The sequence below is a fragment of the Sitophilus oryzae genome, unplaced genomic scaffold, assembly GCF_002938485.1.
Source record: "Sitophilus oryzae breed Bouriz unplaced genomic scaffold, Soryzae_2.0 scaffold_577_pilon_pilon, whole genome shotgun sequence".
Classification (NCBI taxonomy): Eukaryota; Metazoa; Arthropoda; class Insecta; order Coleoptera; family Curculionidae; genus Sitophilus; species Sitophilus oryzae.
In genome coordinates, this window is record NW_022147170.1 from 141662 (window position 1) to 148642 (window position 6981).

A 6981-nucleotide genomic window follows, 5' to 3' on the forward strand; every position below is an offset into this window, starting at 1 on the left:
ATAATTTTTCAAACATAAAGTACCGTATGATCGAGAAAAACGGCGTCAACGATGGCTATGAAATGAAGGTCGCTGTCATTTTATATGTAAATTTATATAGGAAATGTCATTGATCGTCATTTCCCAGCCAACTGGACGCCGTTTTTTTCGATCATATGGTACATTTTATGTATTTTATTCTTTAATTTTAATTACTACAAATGGTCTTTGATATTTTTTCTTTTGAATACATATATTCTTGTTACTCTCTTTCATCTTTGTCTCTAATATACAGATGCATTGCAATTTGTTGTTAGTATATTTATGTAATCATTTCATAAATCCTAAAAATAAAAATGGTTATAACATGCTTTCCAGATATCCATATCCACAATATTCTGTGTGTAAATATGTTCAATTTTTAATAACCCATTACAGGTAGCTGTTTAAATAATTTTCAATCTTTGTATATAATAATAGATTTCACATATTATATGCATTACACAATATGCATTACCTGCAATAATAAAAGATATTTTCTTTAAAGTGTATAATTCTATCTAACACACTTCTAATAAAGTATACTCTGACTCTTTGAATATTTGTTACAGCTTCTAATAATTAGGTATATCGATAACTTCCTAAGAAATTTTGTTAGCACTTTTAGTTAGTTTACCATTTTTCTCAATATATTCTGCATAATATATGACTCGATACATTCACCTAGAATAAAATCAATAATATCATTTATGAATAGAAAACTACATGTATAACTTTTTCCTTAATATTTGCAGTTTCAGACCAGAACTTTTCTGAAGAGAACTTTCTTAGTTTGTTTAAAAATATTTAACCGTATAACATAAATTTACATCTGAATTAATCTAATCAGATCAAATTTTCTTCATAGTATAGAAAACATCGAAACTATTTGACTGGTAATCGAGCTATCAATAAGCTGACACTAAAATTTAATGCATAATTAAATGGGATAATTATTTTCATATAAAACAAAACTTTATACTTAATAAGACCACAGGGAGTACATAATTACAAGAGTGTTACTGAGATTTTTGATTTAATGTATTGCTTGGTATTTGTAGATCTATTATTGTATTGTGATTACAATTGCCTTCTTCTCCATTGATGCATCCTAATTTAAGATAACTGAGGCCCGATTCTGTAAACACTTCTCTTGTTTAGTGACTCATCAATCGTATACAAATAGCATAGGCTAGACAGGAAATTTCTTGCTACGGAGCTTACAGAATCCCTCTGCTGATTTTCTAATACGTAATTAAAGTGAAATTATTTTTCCTACCATTACATAATTAATTTCTTCCTACCATTAGGTAGATACCTGAAAGTTTAATAAATTAAAAACGAATTTATTAAGACATTTAAACTGTTTACCTCATTTCTCACATATTTTTTGACACAAAACATTATAAATAAATCAAAATATATTCGTATACCAACTTCGAGATTATATGATATTTCATTTTGAATAATAAAAGTACTTTTTTACAGGTTTATTTGGCATTGTTTGCATTGTTTTTTTGTTGTTTTCTGTTTTGTTTTGTGCGAGTTTAATAACCCACGAATAACCTTAAACATAACCTTAAAGCTACACACACCTACTAGGGATGTACGATTCGAATCGATTTTTATCAAATCGACGTGATTTTATCAAACGATTTTTGGTATAATCGATCTTTTTTTAAATCGAAGACCGATTTTATTTATACAGTTTTACAGGTTTATTTATTTGTTAGAATTTAGAATAAGAAAAAACACTTTAGTTTTGCTGGAATATTTGTTTGCAGTGCATCCCTAGTAATAGGCCATCTAGCAATGAACTGAAAAATTAAGTGTAAGTGCTCGCTGCCGCGTGCGCTGATGTTTGTTTATCACTTTGATATCAGGTGTCAGATTTTTGTCGGGGCTTCCTACATTTTTATATTTTAGATAACGTAGAATATTCTTTGATTTTACCTTAATTCTTTCTTGTACTTTTATTTTATTTTTGGGATATCCCTACTCCATACATTAAACATTTAGAAAATTGATTTATCTATCTTTATACAACCACCAAAACGTTGACCCATAATAGTAATACATCAGTCCAGTAGAGGACGCTAAGTCAAAAAATTCTAAATAAAAATTGTAATTTGTAATTCCTTCCAGTGTTTTCGAAATCGTTGTCGGGGTTGCGTTCGTTTTGAAGAAATGTCGAAAAACCCCGGACTGTCTACCATCAGCTGCCGGATATAAGTGAGTTATTAAAGCAAGTTTTTTTAACATTTTTATTGTATTTATGAGTTTAGTGTTTGATTATTATCATGTGAAAAATTTTAAATAATATTTTAAAAGTGATAGGCATGTGATAGGTTTGTGATGTTCAGTTTAATAGATATTTGGTGAGTATGTGTTTGCGTATATGTGTGCTGGATAAAAAACACTTTCATTAAAAGGGTAAGCTCTAACTAAACATTAAAGGTTATAATTGTTTATTGAAACGATTGAAAATATTTCCTAATATGGCGAAAAAGAAGTTATAATTGTTAAGGATTTATTTTTTCAGTTTACTCCACTGTAAAAAGTATTTAAAATATTGCGCGTTTCTCTAGAATTAGTAGAGCAATCTACACTAATATGAATAAAATTAATTTTCGTATTTTTTCTGTAGCTACTTAAAATAATTGAATTTATAGATAAACATACAGAATGTGGGTATGGTAGGAGGTGGCAACGTTGCATTCTCTCCGACACTCTCTATGCCCGGTAAACGAATTTCCCGGGGAGTGATCAGTGACACTCAAAAGTTTTTCAACATTTTCCGGAAAATGTCAAGAAAAATATCAAATTTTCAACATTTTTTTTTCGCAAAAAAAACCTCATAGGCGTGTTTCTGGGGTTGAACTATACTACCAGTTAAAATATCTACACTCATTTCTGGGACACCCTGTATATTGGCGACTGAGAAGGTGTCAGACTGGACCGGGCTATGGAGCCATAAAACTATACAATGCTCTGCCAACGCATTTTAAAAGTATGTGTTTGAAAGATTTTAAAAGAGAAATTAAAAAAATTTTAATTGATAACAGTTTCTATACTTATCATGAATTTATGGGTTTTGATTTTTCATTATATTGTCCTACCTGAGTATTTAGCTAGTAAGATTTATTTAGTAAATTGTTTGAATGTTGTTTTCCTGTATTTTATTGACGTGTGTAAATTGTTTCTTTGTAATTTTTTTGACATGAATAAATTATTATTATTATTATTATTAACCGTAAAGTATTGATAATGTCTGCAAGAGATGCCTCAGTAGTTATCAAATCTCTCGCTTTGCCTGTAAGACGCGTTTCGACGAAAGCTATCGCATTGTTGGCGTGGTCATTTACGTTAATGTTAAGTAACGTAAGTGCGTCTAAAAATGATTGTAATTTATCATGATCCCCATCGAACTCTTTGGGAACTATCTTACTTGCTAAATTAAAAAATTCTAAATTTATTAAAGGCATGATTTCTGTTTTGATAATTTCCGATTCATTAATTTCCTCTTCGTCAGTTTCCTCTTCGTCGTCTGAAGATATATAGGACTCGTCTACCGTCCGAGTATCAATTTTTTCTATGGAACCTAACGGGACCCTATATTTAACTCCTAATATTTGAATTGCCCTAACTACCTTATCTCTAATTACTAAATATATATTTTTAGTTTCTTGTCTAATTCATCCAAAATACCCTTGATATAGCCTGCAGTTTGGTTGAAGAGCTCTACTAAATTGTCCCTTGTTTCATTTCTTATCGTTTCGTTTTTAGGTACAGCTTTTTTTATAACTCTTTTTGCTTGATTTAAAATACTACTTTTTTGCTGAAGTAGAATGGCATGGTGCTTTTCCCAATTTACCGACATAGAAGCTCTTTACTATACTTTGTCATAATGACATTTAAAAGAAAAACAATCATAAGCGATAACTTAATAGAATTAAAATAAAACACTACAAATATTGCTAAAATTAACATACCATACTATTACTTATATGTAGGTGTAGAGGTCCATTAATTTTCTCTTCCCTGCTGCCCAATATGCATTGTGCCCAACGCGCGAACTAATTTTTATACCGATGAACTGCACTAAGTTTATAAACACGCACTTTATAGTTTCTTTCAGGAATTGCGGCCACCTATTTGAGTTTTATCAATAAATAATTGTTCGTATGGGGGTACGCGTCGCGTAGCGCCGATTTAATAATATCAGAAATTATATTATCGGGTTTGAAGTCGAAGCTTCACGTTTTAGCGGCACTAAAATGTTGGGGTTAGAAGCTGCAAAGTCTCTCTCTACTTGCTTCTTAATGTTTCTTCTACACATCTGAGTTATTTTAAGAGCCAGTATCGCACCCAAAAAAAAATACTATGAGGTACATAACAACTTTAACGTCCTTTGTCACATTATATTCCTCTTCTTGCACTATGAAGTTCGAGTTTACAACTCCGCTTTCGGTAAGGTCCTGTTTTGTTGACTTCGATTTGGAGCTACCCATTTCGCCAGATTATTTTATTATATATGTACCATAAACTTAAACTGACCATAACTGACTAAAGCACTAACCAAAGCACTAACTGAACTCACGTTTACTTCGTTTAAACTTTACGTTCTAACTTCAAACTTTGTTTGAACTTTACTTTAAAAAATGTCGCAGGCAGGATCGCCATGTAAAGGGATGGGATCATAGCCAGTAAAACCAAGTGTAGTTTAATACATCTATTGAGTGAATAATCATAAATTAGTACAATAGTAATACGGTGTTGACGAAATGCTTAAAAAGCATTATTGCATATTTCGCAAAGAGCGATGAACCCCCTAAAAGTCTCGTCAATATGCAATATTAATTACTATGCAAATAATAGAATATTGTTATATTCTTTAATTATTAATAAATATAATAAATATAAGTTTAGAATGATGCCCAATTCTTGATCCGTTACAAAAGTACTGTGAGAAAACCTCCTGGTTACTTTTATCCTGTAAAAAGTTCATTATTAGCCCCTATAAAATTCGTCGCATTGTCAGAGTACACATTTCTACAAAGTCCTCTACGAGCAATGAACCCATTAAAGCAGTTAAGAAAAGCTTCAGTCGTTAGATCAACGACCAATTCTAATTGGACCGCCTTAGTCGCGAAGCATATAAAGACGCATAAATACGCCTTAGTAATAACAGGTTTTCTAACTGTGCCTGATTTAACAAAAAATGGTCCTGCGTAATCAACCCCACAATTTTCGAATGGCCGACTTGGAACAATAGGATTGCTTGGTAACTCGCACATGTATTGCCTAAAATCCCTTGGTTTCGCCCTAAAACATACATTGCAACGCGATAAAACACTTTTTATCGTCTGACGATTTAATATGAGCTAGTATTTGAGACGCATTACTGCCAAGAGTGCCCGCGGATCTGCATGTAAATGCTTGTAGTGCTCACATAGAATGATTAAACGCGTGACGTCGTGTTTATTTGGAAGTATTACTGGAAACCGCTGACTATAACTAAGATTAGCCTTGGCTAGCCGACCTCCTACCCTTAATAGCCCATCCTTGTTCAAAAACGGATTAAGAGATACAATTGTACTTCGTCTGTCCAGCCCACATCCCCCTTCTATAGACTTAATTTCAGCACCAAAAACTTCACGTTGAACTAATGTGATTACCACTGTCCATGCTTTATCAAGCTCGTCTACCGTTAATGGACCTCTTCTAGGTGGTTCCTCTCTTTTAGAAGCCCTGCAATTTTGCATAAACCTTAAAAAATAAGAGAATGTTCGAAGTAATTTATTGAAATTCGAGAACCTTCCAAGCACTTTATTAAGATCCGTCACGACATATAAATGTTTTACGATCTTCTGCTCAGGAATGACATCAACACTAGGAATATGAGTTTGAGGAAAGTAATTCTCTTCGCGAGTTAACTAGAATGGGTTCCCACCATAATGAATTTACACTTAAGCTGTCTCAGTCAATACCCCTGGAGAGAAAATCCGCTGGATTTTGCTCTTATGGTACATGACCCCATTGGTTGCCTCCCGTGAGGTTTTGAATCTCCGCGACCCTATTTGCCACGAATGTTGTCCAAGTCGAAGGTTCCCTTGATAACCAAGACAGCACAATAGACGAATCCGACCAATACCTTATCTGAGGTGGATTTATATCGATCGCTTGCCTTAACCAACTTAGCCAACAAAAGGGCACCACATAATTCTAATCTTGGAAGCGATATTACTTTAAGTGGGGCAACCTGTTATTTCGAACATAACAACCTTACGCGACAATCTCCCTTCTGGTCTACTGATCTCACAAAAACACAAGCCCTCTCTCAAATTTCTCTCTCAAATTTAACCATGGAACTAGAATACCTTGCGCAACTTCCTCGTCCCAACCTACCTTTTCCTTCCATAATAGTTGAAGTACAAGTTTAGCTTTAATAATAACAGGAGCCAACAGTCCTAAAGGATCGAATATCTGGGATTTTAACGACAAAATTATGCGTTTGGTCACCTTATTGTGCAACAGAACACCATAACCTTCAGGACAATCGTAGTGCAAGGTATCTTGGTGTGAATTCCATCTGATACCTAGTGTTTTCGAAGTGCTATCTGATATATAATGCTCCACATTTGGCTAATAGCAGGTTAACAGAGTTTTTGGTTTATTAGAACTCCATTTTCTCAGGATAAATCCACCCGAAGCTAACACCTGACTGATCCCTTTCTTTATCTCCCAGATTTCTTTAACTGTATCTGCTCCTGTAAGGAGATCATCAATGAAAAGTCCTTCATGATTGCTTTTTTTGCTTTATTATCCTCACACTCCGAGAGTTGTTGCAAACATTTTACTGCCAAATATCCTGAACATATCATCCCATAAGTAATCGTATTTAACTTAAAATGTCCGATGGGTTCATCCGCGTAGAATCTCCATAAAATTCTTTGCAGATCC

General features: G+C 33.2%; 1 long non-coding RNA gene across 1 annotated transcript; it reads right to left on the bottom strand.

Annotated features, from left to right (window-relative positions):
• Positions 1-271: 271 nt before the first annotated feature.
• LOC115887557 lies at positions 272-868 on the bottom strand. The gene is made up of 3 exons (XR_004051110.1): positions 831-868; positions 497-702; positions 272-323 (listed from the first exon to the last, which is right to left on the bottom strand). It is a non-coding gene; the product is annotated as an uncharacterized LOC115887557 (long non-coding RNA).
• Between the last annotated feature and the right edge of the window lie 6113 nt (positions 869-6981).